Source organism: Ambystoma mexicanum, chromosome 6p (genome assembly GCF_040938575.1).
Source record: "Ambystoma mexicanum isolate Mex_15411 chromosome 6p, UKY_AmexF1_1, whole genome shotgun sequence".
Taxonomy (NCBI): Eukaryota; Metazoa; Chordata; class Amphibia; order Caudata; family Ambystomatidae; genus Ambystoma; species Ambystoma mexicanum.
This window is the reverse complement of record NC_090935.1, coordinates 97566403-97586218: the sequence shown is the minus strand read 5'-3', so window position 1 is coordinate 97586218 and position 19816 is coordinate 97566403.

The window sequence follows — 19816 nt, the reverse complement described above, 5'->3', positions numbered from 1 at the left end:
CCACTCCCATTATGCCCTATGGGGCAAAAATGGGAATGGGGAAGGGTAAATGGGGATTGGGGATTTACCGCCCCGCCAAGGTCGGAATGGGGCGGTAAATCCCCTTACCGCCATGGCGTTAACGTAGTTAGCACCATGGCGGTAAAGTCACGGCCCTGGCGGTAACTTACCGCCAGGGTCGTAATGAGGCCCATTGACTAGTAAAGTCAATGGGGACTTTACATGCCCTGAGAGACAGTAGTCAGTCCCAGGGTATGGAGTCTATGTTTGGGGGTTGCTACGACACCCCTGTGGTACGGCACGGAGGGTGCTGTGTACATCACATGTTTAAAAGATGATTTCTATGAGGGTGAGAAAAACCCCATAGACCATAAGCACACAAGATAGCCTAAAACAAACACAAGAAATCTGTCTAAGAGAGGGAAAAAAGGGTCTCACTTTTAGCAGGAGAAAAAAATAAACCCCTCAAATCCAGCAAAGCTGCTGAGGAACTCTATAGGTAAGGGAAATTAGCCATATAAGAGAATTCTCCCTAACAGTGTGTGTTTTCACTTTTTGTGTGATCTTGAGCACTGGAGCCTCACCTACTCCATGGCCTCATATTTTTCATGTGTTTTACACAGCACCTTCAGTACAGTGACAGGGTTGTCTTTGAGACTTCCCACTGACTCCATTTTCTGGGGCTGACTACTCTCCCCCAGAAAAGGTAAAGTTGCCATTAACTTTATTTTTGTCACTTTAAACCACAGACCATGTGCACCCCATCTTACATGGAGTATTGGAAAAGGTTAATTATCATCCCTTTTTGTCTGTGTCTCTTGGAGCATTGTTTCGCTCCCTTTACATCAAGACTTGGCTGGTGGCAGTGGTAACTACCCTAAATTTTCTACCGCGGTTATCTTATATAAACGTGGTATGGTTTTAGGCTATTATATTAGCCTCAAACATAAACCTGCTTGACCAAATACATTTTATTTTGGCTCCGGCTGGGTTTATTCGCCATTTCTTTTTGTTAAAGTCTTTCTCGTGTTTTTCTCTGCGCGCAAAACCGGGGATGAATCCTTTGTTCGCCGTCTTTTCGCGCGCTTCTGCACAGAAGCCCTCCTTAAGGCGCTTGAAAGTCTGGGTAGGTAGGATGTGAGGGAGGGATCTTCGGACCCCTGTCCCGGGTTCCCTTGGTAACCCAAGTCGCACTCCTGTTTGATTGGCTAAGGGGACTGTCCTTGCCAGGACAGCCACCCTGCTGTGTGATTGACAGCCAGGCTGTATGAATGGGGGAAAACTGCATAAAAAGCAGGTCTCTGGGACTGGAAAGGCAGAGTCGCCACTGGAACGAAAGAACCTACGAGGAGCTGATGGAAGAGGACCCCTACAACAACTGAACCGCCCGGTGAAGCCCTGCTGCAGGTCCAAATCTTCAGAATCCTACGACAGAGAAGATCCTCCAGGAAACGTCTTCCCTTGAGCTGGTGGGACCAACCAGTTCACCCAAACTGCAAGCCAAGACCCCTCCTCTGGTTGAATTCGCTGTACAGAGCTACAGTGGGCTGGATAGCCAAGAAGGTCGGACCCTGCTTGGGTTTTAATGAGCTCACCATTTATTTGTTGTTTTGCTCTGCTGCTGGTTTCTTCCCTGGGTAGTGCAGGACCCTCCAGTCTTCCTACTTCGTGTCAGTCCAACAGTCGCTTCAGGAACCGTGAGCCTGCAGGAACTACCAGGAACATCTGCCTCAGCTACAGTTTTCTCTCAGTTTCAAGGTACTCTGCAAATCCGGTTGCTTGTTTCGTTCAACCGCTGTGAAAGTTTTTGAAATCTTTCTCCAATCCGAGGGCTTGTCCTTCTCTTCTCTTTGAACTAACTTTTTTATCAACCAACCTCGTCCGGAAACCGTGCCACGAACTTTACCGCCAACTACCCTGAACTGTGTGATCTTGAGCAAAAGACTTTTGACCCATTGGGGGTAATTCATGGAATCAAGCACAGAAGTGGGGCACGCGGTTGGCGCACAGAGTGCACGTCGGCAGCTTGCTTCAGCCACCTGCGCCAAAACCCATTTTGACGCACAGCGTATTCATGGATTTTTACATCCATAACCAGCTGTGGCGCAGAGTGGCACAGCGACCCTGCAGCAGCGCCAGTTATGCCTCCAACCCCGCCCCATGTGCCAAAAACATCACACAAATCCCCTACATGGCGCAAACCAGTATACAGCCCCCCAACCACGAAAACGTGCTAAAAACGTCACAGCCCGCACGTGGCAGCAAAATCACGTGTAAAACTCCCCGCGCACCCCTCGGAATACGCGTTCCCCATGCCCCGCAGGCAGCCCATGACCCCAGACCATGCCCCGCAGGCAGCCCATCCACACTGGGCATGACCCGCAGGCAACCCATCCACCAACGACTAGGTCCCTGTCTTCTCAAGAGCTTACAAACACCATACAGTCTTGAATATATGCTCTATTCAAGACACGAACAAACAATATTAATGGTGAATTTGTATATCACATTTTGTTTCACTCTTTTAGTGCATTTGTTGAATGTTTGTCACAACCATGTTTGTCACTCACTCTTTCTTTTTTCCGATGCATTTGTAAAACAAAATGAATGTACTCTGATTTAAGATGCATATTATGAAATAGCATCTTCTACATATATTTTTGTAAAAAAATCTTAAAAGCATAAAATATGTTGTGTACCTACTAGCACTAGCAGAATAATAAAAGTATGCTATGATGCATTTCCATAAGGGTCTATCTCTTACTCATCTTTAAAGAAAACCTATGACAGTCAGTTAAATAATATAACCACTGTCATAATTAGCATGCAAAGAAATTCAGCCTTTACCATACAGGTAAATGGACCAAAAGTAAGTGGCAGGACGCCTCCCCACTTGTTTCAAGCCCATCCACCATGGGCATGCCCCGCAGGCAGCCCATGACCCCAGACCCTGACCCGCATGCAGCCCAAATGGCACCATGCACTTGGGAGCCCCGACACATGTCCCCCACCCCCATTGACGGCAGCCTGCCAGCAGGCCCGACACATGTCCCCCTCCCCACCCCCATTGAGGACAAACTGCCAGCAGGCCCCAACACATGTCCCCCACCCCACCCCCATTGACGGCAACCTGCCAGCAGGCCCCGACACATGGCCCACCAAACACCATGCCATAACAAAACAGACCCATGGCCCTAATGCCAACCCAAATCCCCTACGCCCCCCAGTACAAGCACACAACCATACACTGCACCCACTCCCAAATTACCCATGCCATAAGAGTCTGAAAAGAACCAGCATGGCCATGAATAAATGTACAACATATCCACACAGTGGCAACACATGACTGAGGCAATGCACATAGAGACATGCACAAAACCAATGAGAGTACACAACACCAATAATAAAGATATATGGAATGCATTAAAAAACCTAAAAAATGACTGAATGAAAATCACACATTCAAATGATGAACTAATGAAAGCAATACCAAAAATAAAGTAAAATCCACTGAAAAAGAAAAATCGACGACATGAAAACTGAAAAGTGGTCCATCGCCAAAGTCCATATAAAGTCAATAAAAAAATAAAGTACAAAAAACCATTGCTCCATGGAATGATGAAATAACGAAAGTATGTACAAGTCTGGTACTATTTACACTGAAAGTCAGAAGGGTCCATGATCCCAAAACAAAAGGAAACCTACCAAAAAACCTATAAAATATAGAACTATATACAAAAGGTGAAGCAAATACCGTGAACTCCAAATAAAAATATAAACCAAATGAAACCTAAGCCTAAATAACTATATACAAAGGCGGCGGGCTAATCCGACGGGCTCACTTTTTGATGTTCCGGGCCAGGGCATCATCGAACTCCACGTCGATGTCCCAGAGGCGGGCCTCTTCCCTGGCCCCCAGGAACCACACACGTCATCACGAATGTCACATGTGCGCAACGGGACCCCATCCAGGACGGACTCAATCCCGTCACGGGTCCCTACGTTCGTAGGTAGAGGAGTGGCAGATGACGTGGACCTCCCCCTTACCTGCGGACGGGCCTGGGACGGGGCATCCCTGCTGGTGCATGGTGATGCAGTCACAGTGTCAGGGACAGTGACAGTGACATGCACAGGCCCCTCCATGGCGACCTGTGCTGCCTCCTGCCCTACCCCTAGATTGCACCACTTGCGCCAGTGGTACCACCCCCACCAGGCCCCATGTGCGGCTCAGTAGCGGCCTCCTCCTCCTCCGTACACACCACCAACCTGGATGGCTCTGCACCGTCTTCCGCCGTCGCAAGCCCCTGTGGGGGCTCACCCGCCCCTTCCGCTGCAGCTGTAGTGGCGGACGTGGCACCAGTCCCCTCGCTCCCGGATGATGGAATTTCCTAGGAGCGTGAATGGGCCTTGCGTCGCCGGACGGTGGATGCATCCATGCCGCTTTCCTCCACATCGCCGTCTCCGCCCTCTTCTTCACTCGCCTCTGTGTAAAGGGAGACATTGAACACAAGCATCAGGGTACTGTACAATAGTCCCCTAGAGAGAAAGCAATTGGACATGAGTGGCACTGTCAAACGTCACTTCCATCATGTCCCTCCACAACACATGGGTCAGTGCAGGCAACACACATGCAGGAACAGGCATGGCACATGCAACAAACATTTGCATCCATATCCAAGGCACCATAGAAACATCCAATGGTGGGCTGACAGTCACATGCATCATTGGACATGCTGATCACATGCACACACATCACCGGAGGGTCATGCATCTTGCCCCGTATACCCACAGACACAGTGGATACAAGGATGACTAGGCTGTATCAGTGAATCAACACATCGTCACGGACATGTGTCATGCATCCATGGCACACACACTACTCAGACATACAGACATGTACACCATGCATGTCCATGACAGCAGCACACAACTCTCACACCCCAAACATGTCCAAGTACAGACACAGGCATGCATACATGTGTGCATTCCGCAAGCTGCCCCGCATGATGCATTGTAACACATACACCATCCATGTGGGTCACGCCTGACTGGACTCACATGCAGCACCATCATGTCCCTGCACGCACACATCCATACATGACCCATGTGACACATACAGCCAAGTAGCTAACTACCACCACACTGCAGCATGCACTGTTTTAAACGTGAATGCATGGGCACTTACCGCTCAACTCCAGATGGGCCTGCATCCTGAGGATCAGGTGGTGAAGCACTGGGCGAATGCGCTCCAGGCCCCTCATCTGCTGGGTGGTAAGCTGGTACCGGCACCCCACTGCATCCGCTGCGTCCAAGAGGCGCTGGGCCTTCTTGAGGGTCCTGGACTTTTAGTCCCAGCGCTTCTGGATGTGTTTGATGTCGCGGGGTGCCACCCCCTCTGCGTTGATGGCATCCACTATGTCTTTCCAGATCCTCTTCCGTCCTTCCTTGTCGGCGCGCGATGTTGTGAAGAGGGCATCATAATGCCCCAGAACTTGCTCCACCAGGATACCAACTTCCTTTTCACTGAAGCTGGTAGCCCTCTGCCTCTCTGCTGGGGGGTTGCCACTCGTGCCGGATGGTGTTGCGTCGGACTTGGAAACCCCCGAGGCAGGTGTGGGTGGGCAACTGGGTCCTGGGGCTGGGCTGTGGAGCGATGGAACTGCAGTCGGGAGTCTTCTGTTCCAGCAGGGGTAGTCACAGCAACTGGACCCCTGTAGATGGCTGATGTGCAGGCACCAAATGGCAGGGCACTGTTGGCTGCAGGCAGGCAGGCAGGCAGCAGCAGATGGCTTGTAGGAGGCTGCTTGGGGCTCTGGGGGGCAGTAATTCGGCCTTCTGGGCAGGAGCGTGATCTTCCGTGTGTTGTCGCGTGGCCAGCTTGATACGGAGTGATTAGGCACGTGAAAAACAGCACATTTGCGTGGATTCCGAGGAAAGGCCCTTAGCGCGCGGGCAGTTCACTCGGCACAGGTTAAACGTCACATGTGGGTTTCGATCACTCTGTATGTGCTTTTCGTGGAGAGCCGTGCGTGTGTTTTCCAGAAGTTGGGGTTCACACGAGATTACTTCACAGCGGCTACAATGCGTACTTCTTCTTTTGGTGGCAGACCTTCAGTTGCGCATGCTATTTTTCCCACTGCGGGTGTCCCTGTTTGTTGCGTACCCCTTTTTTTCGGTCATACTAGCCCGCGTGTTGATCACGCATGCATTGTTTGTTTTCCTGGGCGCCACAGCATACTGCGTGTGTTTTTTTTACCGTATCTCTTTTTCTTGTTTTTTTGGGATGCCTGAGCATTGCGTGACCCGTCATTTTTCCAAAGGGGCCACAGGCAGCCTTGCAGGAGCACAGGGGTGCTGTTTGCATCACGTACCTTGCCCCCCTCACCCTCACCCAAGTTGCCCAGGACAATTGTTGTGTGCACCTCCCATTGCTACTAGTACATGTGTGCCATGGTTGGGAGGCCATAAAAGGTGAGGGGCGCCTCAGTTCAGCGGCCTCCACGTGCCCTTTCCCCAACCATGCGCAGCGCCTGTGCGTGTGGTTGGGGATGTGGGGGCACCACCATGTCCACTGGCACGCCCCGCCGGGTTGCAACGTTGGGCAGGGCACATGCTGCCACTATGATCCTGCACACTACTGGGGGCGCATATAGCAGCTGCCCACCAGAGCGGTCAAGGGAGCGAAAACGTGACTTGAGCACTCCGAATGTGCGCTCCACTATGCCCCGGGTTGCAATATGGGCTGTGTTGTATCTTACCTGGGGTGGTGTGGTGGGGTTCTGTATTTGCATCATCACGTAGGTGCTCAGAGGATAGGCACTGTCCCCTGGGGAGTTGATAATGGTTGTCATTAGTTTGGTTTGTGTATTTGTCTGTGTGTGACATGCATGCATGTGCACAGGCATTTGTACTAACCTACTAGCCATATGTCGCCATGCTTCACAACTTCGAGGTCCCGGCTCACGGCGGACATTCTGTATATGAAACTGTGATGGGTGGACCGAGGATAGTTAGCATAGACAGAGGTGATGATCCCCTGTGGCCTGGCTATTATCATCCTCCTGCGGTGTCCCACGATCAGTGCTGCGAGAAATGGGACATTCATCGTAGCTGTATATACGTGTTTGTTGTTTGCGCGCACTTTTATTCTGCGCGGGCACACTTCCGCCTGCCTTCGTGTGGCGGACGTGTTTACGCCTGTGCGTGTCTTTTGGCATTTGCGGGTTTCCCGTATTCGATTCCATGAATACGTATTGTTCGCGTGCATGTGGGCGTTCCGTGTATTTCCCAGCAGTACTTCCCCAGTTACGCCTTTTTTTTCACGCGTTCTTCCCCATTCTGCGTGTTCCTCCCACTTTTTGGTGTGTGCGATACACGTTGTGCGCTTTCGCTGTCCGCGTCGCGCATAGCGTTCGGGATGTTGCAGTGACGTGTGCGACCTTGTGCACCACCCGCGGATTTGGCGCACATCCCTGGGAAAACATGCGCAGCGCCTTCCATGAATCTTGCTTTTTCACGCTTGCGGCAGCTAGCGCCACATATTTCGGCGCACATTTGTTCCATGAATCGGCCCCATTGACTTTGGCCTTAAGCCTTTTATACCTGATTTTATCACTGTAGTTCCTCTTGTTCAATTGCCCTGAGTACTTACCTGTTGGTTTGATTTAATTACTAATAACTTTGTCTTTCCCTCCATTTTAAATTGCTGGAGTGCCATTTTGCTCCCACTTCATTTTGTGAGCTTAACTTGTCTGGAATTTAAGGGAAGTGGTGTGGTGTATTAAGAGAGTGATTTATTTTTGAACTGCTTATAATAGTGTAATGTTATACAACTGAAGAGTGAAATAAATGTATATTCTTTTACTTGAAAACCTTGAGTCAGTGTTTGCCTGAATCATAGTAATTGCTGTCCTTTGTGTAACTATCTGATACTGCTCACTTACTCTTGAGATAAGTCTGGCTGCTCCGCTACTGCTACCACTTTAACTGTGTAGTACAGGCTTGTACCAAAGGAGAAATTGTACTGTCACTTATAGTCTTAATTGTGTGTGGTGTTCCCAAAGGGTACTGCATATAATTCTGCCTAACACCATCCGAACCAGAAACTCATTCCTCCAACTGCACACAGGCGCACCCTCTCACGACCTTCGACCTTCCCCCCTGAAACCTCCCCAACGCACCTAACCTTATCATCCTTAAACATGACAGAGGTACCCCCAACTCCCATTTCATCCTGCAAACTCCTTTCAGTGAAATTGTCCCTCTCAGCTACAGCTACACTAAACATTCACTTCATATACCAACCTCCTTGGCCCACACTCTCCTTTGAGAATGAGGTCACGCAAATCATCTCCTCCAATATTAAGCCCAAATCACAATCCATCCTACTGGGTGAACAACCTACTCGACAACAATGCTTGCCTAACACCATGACAGCATTCGGCTTTTCACACAAGATCCAGAACCCCACTCATGTGAAAGGTCGCATGCTTGACTGGCTTGCAGATATCAACTGCACCTCCGCCATTTTATCAAACTCTCCCTGTCCCTGGTCTGACCACCACCTTATCACTTTCAACATCGATACTAGATCGAGCCCAACCAACTCTTCGAATATGGGCCTTGAGGCACCCTCGAGAAACAAAAAGAATATTACAGCTAACAACTTGCTCCCACTCCTGCGACCTGTCTTGGCCTCACCTACGGACGTAGCTGCCGACCCCACCTTAATGACCAGACTTTACAACGACACAATACTGGCAGCTATAAACAAAACAGCTCCACTTGTGCTGCGCAAAGCCAAACAATCAGCCCATCTCAATGGTTGGTTCACCCCCGAAATAAAGTTTTAAGAACTACCAAAAGAAAAGCAGAATCATCCTGGAAAAAACATCCCACTTCAACTAACAAAATTATATTTGACACTGCCTGTAGGAATTATAAACAAGTACTTCTCACCAAAGGCAAATTATACAACGACAGAATATCCAAAGCCAGCTCCAATACCAAGGAACTATTCCAAATCCTCAGAGAGTTAGAAACCCCCATCCCACCCCCTGAAAGCTGTAATAAAGACGCTAACTGGTGTGAGAATATCCAAAATGCTCTCCAAAACAAAATCAGTCGCCTCCAAGCAGCAATTGAAATAAAAAAGAAACGCCTAACCAAACCTCTAAAACCACCACCTCTTTCCTCCACCAACCTCAAGGAGCGCCACCAATTCGAATTCACAGAGATCACCATCCCAGAAGTCCTGAAAATCATCCTTAGCCTAAAACCCTCAAGTTGCCAAGGAGACCGCTGCCCACCCTCAGTCCTCAAAGACTGTCCTCCCCAACTCGCCCCATTCATCACCAACTTGATCAACGCCTCCTTCAAAAACAACTGCATCCCAACGGACCAAAAAAAAGGTTGGGTACTACCCCTAATAAAAAAATCACACTGGACCACAACACCCCTACAAACCACCGCCCCATAACAACGGTACCTTTCCTTCAAAACATTCTCGATAGGGTGGCAAACCTGCAGATTCAGAAATATCTGGAAGTCATTAATATTCTGGGGCTACGTCAGTCCAGTACGGCCCAGACACGGTACGGAAACAGCACATCTGGATTTAAAAATGCAAATGGACAACCTGAGGGATAATTTAAAATTAGCAGTGCTTCTTCGCCTAGACCTCTCAGCCGCTTTCGACTTCGTGGACCATAATGTTCTCTGTAAACACCTAATATTAGCAGTAAACTTCTCATCAAATGCCATAGTTTGGATAAAATCCTTCCTCAGCGACAGAACTATGAAAGTCTTCTCCCCCAAAGCCAAAGCACCCCCTACCCCAGTCGCCTGTGGAGTGCCACAAGACTCCTTTGTGGTCCCCACCCTGTACAATATTTTCAAAAAGCCTCTTTGACCGCCTCGACGGCCTGGGTGTCACCTACACTAACTACGCAGACGACACCCTGGTCCTCATCCCTATTACAGCTGACCATGATACCAACACAGCCACCCTCAAACCATCTACCTCTCTATCAAAGAATGGATGGCTCAGCACGGGTTATGCTTAAATGACGAGAAGGCTGAGCTGCTTATCGTCGTCTCTCAACACAGAATCACCAAACTCAACAACCTCTTCAAGTCCTTCACTGTAGATGGACACACCATTACAGTCACTAAAGAGGGAAAAACGCTGGGTTTCTACTTAGACTCCTCACTCAATCTCAATAAACAAGTTAATGTCACCTCATCAGCCACCTCATACACATGCAAGCTCATTACTGCTTGCAGAAAATTCCTCTCACATGACAGCTGTCTCACCCAAGCCAGAGCCCTAATGCTTACACGCCTTGACTACTGTAACGCCCTGTACGCCGGTGCGAAACTAGAGAATATCCGAAAACAACAGTCCTCCAAAACAACGCCCTTAGAGCTGCTGTCAACATCCCTAGATTGACTCACATATCAGCCATCAGCCTCCAGCAACACTGGCTCTCAGTACATGAGCGGATCATGTTCAAATCACTCACCTTAACCCATAAATGCCTTCACCAGATGGCCCCCTCCTACCTGTCCGACAATATCACATTGGCTCAAAGATCTAGAGCTACTAGAGCAGCTTATCAACACTGCCTCGCCATTCCCAGGTTCAAGCTCCAAAATGCAGGAGGCAGGAGCTTCCCCACTTGGCCAGCAAACTGTGGAACTCTCTGCTGCTCCAACTTAGAGCCCATGAATCATTCTGGATCTTTCGGAAACAACTCAAAACGTATCTCTTTACTCTAAGCCCGTATAACTAAGTACTCACACCTGACCAATGCTTCTGCAATCCCCCTTCCCTCCATGTATCTGCATTCGTTGTATGTAACTCTGCTAAGCTCATATTACCGAGCTGTACTGTCATTTCGTGCTCTATGTCTGTCTTTTTTTACCTGCTCCTGTAACTTATGTAAGTGCCTAATCATGTAAGAAAGTGCCCTGATGCCTTCTGGCTTGGCGCGCTATATAAGCTTAAAAACAAATAAATAAATAAATATGTTGAGCACGCAGTATTTTCAATCCTGGACACATCCAAGCCTACCCTTACCACCCAACGAGCTTCGGGGTATGCAGTAATACTGTCAAATCAATTAGTGAACATTGTGAGGTGTCACATTGTTAATCCATCAACATTTCTCGCTGAGCCAGTGCAGGTAGGCGACTAGTTACAAGGTTGTACTACCTATCAGAACACATTAGAAAATCTAACCCATGCTAAGGAAGAAGAGATACTTTTTGTTGATGGGTCATAAACGATCGATCAGAACTCAGGTTATCGGCACACGGGGTAGTTGTAGTATGCTATGAGGCGGGGGAGTTTCAGGTAAGGGGGCTCATCAGGAATCTGGCGGTATCCTGGTGGTAATACCAGCGCAAATAGCGTTACAGATCCTCGATCCAGTGGTACTGGCACTGGATCACGAGTAGCAGTACCGCAGTAAGTTTCTAGCCCCATTGGGCTTATTGGACCCTATGGGGTTGGGGGCACTATTACCGCCAGTGGTAATTGTGCCGAGGGTAATATTCCCGAAAATGGCTGAAAACAGCCAATAAGGGGACTTTTTTACCTACAGCAAAAAGCTGGAAATAAAACTCCCACTTACCATCCGACTCATGATTGGGACAACTCTTAAGAGCACCTGTAGTAGCATTACCACCGCATTAGGTATCAATCCCTAAGAGAAGGGATTGATACCTAATCCCTAAGAGAAGGTGTACAGCCTGGGTAATGTCTCCTCACAGTAGGCCCAGCTGTTTATAAAACCTTTTGAAGCAATGGATGAGGCTCAGACCATCCATCCATGATCTGAGTGATATCGAGCACCTTGAATCTTTTCACACAGTTTCCGTTCCCTGCAAGTGTTACTATTGGACTGATGCAGGATCCTGTAAGTGGGAGGGGCTCTTTTCCTAGTCATGTTGTAACAATAATGATGACTTGGCAGATTTGAGCGTGCATACAAGCATACATGTGTATGGCCCTCATTACGACCCTGGCGGAAAGGGGTTTACGCCGGCGTAATGCATGGCGTACCTTTCCGCCAGACTACGAGTTCCCGTAGCGCCATGGTGATTTTTACGCCTGCTTTTTGCAGGCGGAAAAATCCATGGCGCTACGGGACTTGTTGTTAATTACGCCACCGTAATTTACGGTGGCGTAATTAACGCCTTCCCCACTCCCATTATACCCTATGGGGCAAAAATGGGAATGGGGAAGGGTAAATGGGGATTGGGGACTTACCGCCCCGCCAAGGTCGGAATGGGGCGGTAAGTCCGCCAACCACCATGGCGGAGTTGGCAGCTTTGCGCCATGGACCATGGTGCAAATTGCACCATGGTTCTCCGCCAGGGTCGTAATGAGGGCCTATGTCTGTTAGGGGAATGCTTCTCTCAGTGTGTATTGCAGTGTGTTTGAGTAGAACGTCCCACAGAGACCACTGTGACAGGGCAGAGGGTGGAGTTGGGTCTCTCACACAGGCTACATCTCAGTGTCAGAGAATTACTTCCCACAGGTGGCTATTTGCTATGCTCATTGTAGAAAACAGATTTGCGAGTGTGATTGGACAAGATGCCTGATTTCTATGCACACTTCTGCACTGCCTGCAGTTGTTTAAGTAATCCTCTCCCTGATCTGTCTGCTCAGAGTGATAAGGTGTTATGTTATGTTATGTTAATGATTTCTTATAGTTTACGATCACCCGAGGGTATCCTTGTGCTTAAGATGGAGAAACCCACAAAGGAGAAGACTGAAAGGAAAAAGCAGAGTTTACCTGGGAAAAAGAAAGGTTTTCAGTGAATTCGGAAATTGGGTGTGGCGTTCAATCAGGTCTATACTGTCACTCATTATCAAAGGAGCTACAGCGTTTTACTTGGCGCCGGCCTTGGAATTGATTCAATTTGTTCATGTATCTACTGTATCCAGTGCTGACTTAGCAGGGGGTGCACACAGCCGGGAAGGCCTTAGCTGACTTTGGGATCTGTAATCTGTCCCTCACTATCCGAGTGGTACAGTTTACTTTTTGGTCCTCTGCAGACCCGGCCCTGCATTGGCTGTGGATTGTGAAGATATATATACCCAATATACATGACAGTCTGCTCTACAACAGGGGTCACATACTTTAACTATTTACCCCTGCTTTGTTCCTCCACTTATACCTTTCATCTGAGCACCCAAGTCATAATCTATGTTTATGCCCCTCTTTGTACCCGATTCCTGGTGGTCATCTTGGAAGGGTACTCGATATATATTGTGATCAATTGGAAGCAGTAGGGGCTCACAGTGCTGCAGGCGCTAAGGAAGCGCTGATTGGAGGAAACAAGCGTTCCTCAACACAGGACGTACCTGAAGAAACATTCAGAACCTCGGGTTTTCCTCCTCATCAAAGGTTCAGAGCCAGGAGTCATGGCCCAGAACTAGGCCCTACACTATAATAGGGAAATGTCTTCTTCAGCACCCATCTCACAGTAGAAAATGGTACAGCTACAATGGGATAGACCACAACAATGTGACCTGGATATGATCCTATCAATGATCACTACACTTCAAACACCAGCGACCGAAGAACTGTCAGCCCTGTGTTCCTGATCCAAGCCTGTACCATGAGGACCGGGCGTCTAGTGGACTGAGTACCTTTTTTGGCCAATGTGCCTCCTTTTCACTTGTCCCGGCCCTGGGACAGTGGTGGCACACAGACTTAGTGCCAGCACACTGAGAAATATTCTTGGTTGAGGGATACCGCTACACAGAGCAGAAAGTCTGGGATGGAGGGAGCCGGGTGCTCAGGGGCCCATGTGCATCTTGAGGAGGACTCAGTGCACTGCTCCGCCATGTGCATGGGGCGATGCCTGCTCTGAGCCCAAAGGAGTTACCATGATACTGCCGCTTTCTCTGGCAAGAGCCTGTTCGCGGGTGCCTCCTGACCACAATGCTTGTGTTCTTCCTTCATCTTTTGCCTTCTCTGTGCAATAATATGCTCTGCTTCTTTTAAGAACACACAGATCTCATTGTGATGTATAGTGTCTGACTCCTCCAAGCGTATGCGCTCGCCCTCCATCTGCATCAGATCACTCTTCACCGAAAACATGCCTTCAACAGTCCGAAGTTCTGCGCAATTGTCGTCCTTGTTCTGATGTGAGCACGGTTGTAGGCTATTTCGTGGTCGGTCCGCGGATAAGGGAAAACCGGAATCACCTGCAATGGATGGGACACAGGTAGATCCATTTTATTGAGGTGAATGGGCAGCACATGCATACTGGGATGTGGATGTGCGACACATGCATCTGAGTCTGTGCACTTTTGGGCGCTCATTTACCTTGCTGCACCCTGTGACAGGCAATGCTGGTCAGGCCATGTGTAGGGTCTGACTCCCAAGGATGGGTTGGTGGTGGTGGGTGAGGTAGAGTGGGGATATGCATTGTTTTGTGGCATGGCAGTGATGCATTCGGGTAACTCTAGCGCATTGCATGTGCCTGTCAGTCCGTGCCCAGATTGTGATGGGGTGTCCATCCCTTGGCACATGTGGTAGATGCCAGTCGTGGCCACCCACTCTTGCTTGCTGAATGTGTCCCTGCATGGGCTTGGTGCCTGTGGGCCATGCACTGGTGACAGTGAACATACTCCTCATGCCTTGGTGCACATGCAATGTTGCGTGTGTGTTGATGCTTTTACTCACCCAATAGTCAGGTCCGCTGTCCAATATAAAGCAGCATGTACGCAGGCAGCAGGCTATACCGCCGGACCATGGAGTCGTGGGTAGATCACAGGAAGCGTGCGCAGCAGTGTGTGATCATCAGGTCTGCATCGCAGATGACCTGCAAGAGTGGAACAACTTTCTGTTTCCATATACCCCCTCTTTGGCATGGGCAGCCACCAGCTCTATGTGTGTGCAGTCCATTGCTCCCAATACATTGGGCTTCCCACGAGGGCATGGAAGCGGACCTTGACCTGTGCCTGTGTCGTTGGTAAGGCAATGTGCTGGCACACATGACACGAGAGGTCATCCAGGACCTGCACCAGCACAATTGAAAATGCTGGCTGGGAGATGTCATGCAGCTCCCAGACTATGTGCTGGAATGTGTCAGTGGCCAAAAAGTGCAGCACATACACCACCTTCAACAGAGGGGCGGGGGGATAAGGCAATCCGGATGCCAATGATCAGTGCTCCAGATAAGATTTTGAGGTGGGAGTATTTTTTATAAACTTTGAGAGTAAATGTGATTTCAAGAGAGTAAAAATGACTTTTCTCCTTTGCAAGAGAGTAAAATGTATGCAACATCCTGTGGACGTGTGCAAAAACTGTATGAAAATCATTAATATGCGGCAGCTTTCTGCATTGTGACAGAGTACACCTTTCATTACTTCTCTAAGGTCTGGCTATTTGATCTCTCCTGTGTATGTTTAAATGTTGAAACACAAAAACCTAGCCAATTACATAGTAAAGCAAACATGAATTGTACTGTGTGATTTGAGGTTCAATAACAGAATTTGCTTTTGATGTTTAATGAAAGTCCTCATTTCCTGGAGATATTACTACCTAATGGTATGCAAATGTTATGATACAACAGTGCAAAGAGGCAAGGACCGCTGTCCAATATAAAGCAGCATGTACGCAGGCAGCAGTCTATACAGCCGGACCATGGAGTCAATGGTAGATCCCAGGAAGCGTGTGTGACAGTGTGTGATCATCAGGTCTGCATCGCAGATGACTTGCAAAAGTGGAACAACTTTCTGTTTCTATATATCCCCTCTTTGGCATGGGCAGCCACCAGCTCTATGTGTGTGCAGTTCATCGCTCCCAATACATTAGGCTTCCCACGAGGGCATGGAAGCGGACTTTTGTGGCGTTGACCTGTGCCTGTGTCGTTGGTAAGGCAATGTGCTGGCACACATGACGCGAGTGGTCATCCAGGACCAGCACAATTGAAAATGCTGGCTGGGAGATGTCATGCAGCTCCCAGACTATATGCTGGAATGTGCCAGTGGCCACAAAGTGCAGCACAGACACCACCTTCAACGGGGGGGGGGGTATGGCAATCCGGATGCCAATGATCAGTGCTCCAGATAAGATTTTGAGGCAGGAGTATTTTACTCCCTATTTATAAACTTTGAGAGTAAATGTGATTTCAAGAGAGCAAAAATGACTTTTCCCCTTTGCAAGAGAGTAAAATGCATGCAACATCCTGCCGACGTGTGCAAAAACTGTATGAAAATCATTAATATGCGGCAGCTTTCTGCATTGTGATAGAGTACACCTTTCATTATTTCTCTAAGGTCTGGCCATTTGATCTCTCCTGTGTATATTTAAATGTTGAAACACAAAAACCTAGCCAATTACATAGTAAAGCAAACATGAATTGTATTGTGTGATTTAAGGTTCGATAACAGAATTTTCTTTTGATGTTTAATGAAAGTCCTCATTTCCTGGACTATTACTACCTAATGGTATGCCAATGTTATGATACAACAATGCAAAGAGGCAAGGCCTCCATGCTAAATTCTATATCTAATCTCATGGTCAAATGGTTATTTATATAGTGCTTTTGGCAAAGCGCAGTATATAGAACATATTGATCACAATTATCACCAAACTGAAGTCGGTACTCCTTTATCGACCTCGAAAGGATGAAAGGCTGAGTTGGCCTTGCCGGGATTCGAATGTGCAAACTACAGATCACGCAATGATCGCAGCAACGAGCGCTCAACCGGCTGAGCTATCTCATTGGCTAACGTCCTTCGGACGTCGGTAAACCAAGTATTGACTGGGGTATGATAATCACAGTGTCTAGATATTGGACGAACCATGTTTGAAGCGCTACATAAAGTTAAATACTTATCTGGATTATCACAGGGACAGGTTTTGTTGAGTTTCTTTTTTTTATTAGTACTTTTCTTAGTTTATTTCAAACTTAATTTTACAATTACATTTCACATTTTCATCACAGCCCAATGTCAAGTCCTTAAATTTGGTTTTGTCACACCACTTCACCTCTTCAAGATATTGTCAAGATAGTCTATAAATGCACAGATTAACAACATGTTGGGCAAATAAAATTGCCCCCCACCATGTCTCTAGGTCATCATTTTGAAGTGCAAATTTTATCATAAACAAACTTTGCTGGAATCTCAGTTCTAGACATTCGATCACCAGGTGTTGACCGATTCAACTGCTTGTCCACAAAATTGACATAGGTCATTCGTAACCTCAGGAGACTGTCTAATAAACAGTAACTCTTTCGTATGGTAAAGATTTAAACACAGGCGTAAAAATTGGTCTCTGTGATATCTGCTGGGGAACTTCTCCAAATATCTGGTGGTCCTGTTCACGCCTCTTGCTTCGCCACCCAGACCTAATGTCATCTTGTAAGACGCTCTTTTGTTTAAAGTTGCAATTTAATCACAGAAGGACAATTTTTTCTTTGCTGCACATGAATTGTTTAATAGTGTTTCTAAGCCAATGTTGGCATTGGCCAATTGGACACAAATCCTCGAGGACCATTCTTTCAGCAATCCATTAGCGGGTCTTGCAGCAGAGAGAGCAAAGATTCAGTATGCAGGAGCTGGCATCCATAATGCCAGTTTCCTTCACATTGAGCTAGATTTCCACAGAACCGTCGCATACATGGACTCCAGCCCAAGTTCATATTGTATGGACTCAATGGGCACACATCTTGGAAGAAGTAATACTTTGCGCCATAACTGTCCTTCCAGCGCTTCCCACATGGATCTTCTGATGTTTAACCCAGCTTCAATTCCAAATGTGATTGTGGCCGGCACTTTTTGGCGATAAAACATTAGAACGTGCTTGATGGTGAATTTCACCATAATCAGCATTTCATTTCATACACTGGAGGGTTCGATTTTTCATTCTGTTTCTGAGATCAAGGGTCCAATTTACTTCTGTAATGGATTTTATTGAACATTATTCCAAGATAACGAATAGATGTTATATTCTCTAAATGTCTGTTTGCAGCAAACCATTTAAATTGGTTCCCTCTTTTTCCGAGGTTTATACTGAATGACATCATTTTTGACTTTTGCTCATTAAGCTGTAAGTCGTTGTGTCCCAAGTAAACAATGAGATGGTGCAGAAGGCGCTGAAGCCCTATTTGTGTGGTATCTAGCAGCACTAAATCGTCCACGTAGATTGCCCAAGTTAGCTGTTGACCATTTACTTTCGGTGGGAAGGTATAACACTTTGCGAAGGCCATTGGTAGATCTGCAAGATAGAGCTTAAAGAGTAAGGCTGCAAGAGGGCCACCCTGCGCTACCCCACATTCTGTTGGAACGTTTTCGGTATGGTCTCCATCTATATTTAATCTAATTCTTATTGAAGTTTTAGAATGTAGCATTTTTATTGGTTGTAAAATCTCTGCAGGACAGTTCCATTTCTTGAGCTTCATCCATAGGGTCTCCTTGTTCACGCTGTCAAATGCCTGACGAAGATCTATGAAAGCAAGGAATGCATTTTTCCTCTCTTTAATGGCTTCTAGCTTTAGCAGATTTAGCATCATTAAATTTACTTCGACGCCAACACCTTTGGTGAATCCAGTTTGTCTGCAATCTAGAATGCCAGCATTGTCAGCCCACTTTGACAGTCTTTATTGTAAAAAAGAGGCAAACATCTTGCCGATGACGTCAAGAAGGGCAATTGGACAGTAGTTGTTTGGGTCAGTGCGCACTCCTTCTTTAAAGATAGGCACAACTACTGCCGATTGCCATGATTATGGAATTCTTATCATCCAAATCTCTGCAAAGAGTTGCTCTATGAAGGATGCCCAATGCTCTTTGTGCTTTTTAAGCATAATATTGGAGAGACCGTCCGGTCTGTCGGTACCAGAGTAGTTCAATTTTGCTATTGCATTCTCTATCTCTTCTTTGCTGACTTAGAAATTCCACGAGACATGCTATGTTTCGTTGTCAGCGATGTCTTTCGACAAACTTGATTTGAAGACAGTTGAATAGCGATTCCCCCATGCTGCAGCATTCACGTTATTGCTCATTGTTGATTTCTGTGATAGGGAACCTTCATTTATGATGGTCCGGGTATCTTTACTGTGGAGGGCATGAATTGATTTTAACATTTCCTCAGCTCTCTCTTGGTCCTGCATGTGTTTGAACGAAATGAGCCAATTTCGATGCTTTTGACAGCGCCACCTTGTGGACATCCCGCACTTGTGCGTAATGTGGGCTTTTAAAGCTCTGTCTTTTTCAGTTTTCCTTTTTCCACAGCCAACTTTAAGCTAAATGGTTATTTGTTGCGAAGTCGATCAACATTTGAATCCACTTTGTAATGAATGATGTTGCTCCAACAAGGGTGCATAGTCAGGGCAGCTGTTTTTCCGTTTGCTATCTGATGTAAAATTTTGTCGGATCTCAGTGATCTCGTTTTTGTTCAACCGAAGCCGATTTCATCCTTGATAAACCAAGAGCTTGCCACTGTATCTGACTGCAGGTGTAGGTGGTTCGGTTTGCCAGTTTAGTTTAGTTTAGTTTAGTTTAGTTTAGTTTATTCGCTTAAATAGCACGCCTAACAGAAGTGTATCTGGGCGCTTTTGCTTGAATTTACAACATATTGTTACAACAAGATACAGAATTACAATACACAGTATTACGGGTACATGAGATGCAAGTGATCAATGGATAATGCAAACATACAAAGATACAGTGTACATTTGTAGGCATCTGATTTAGGTTACAGATCAGTGTCGGGACATACCATTCAGCACAATGAAAATACAGTTATATACCGTATGCATAATAGAGGATGGTGGTAGAGGTCTTCGA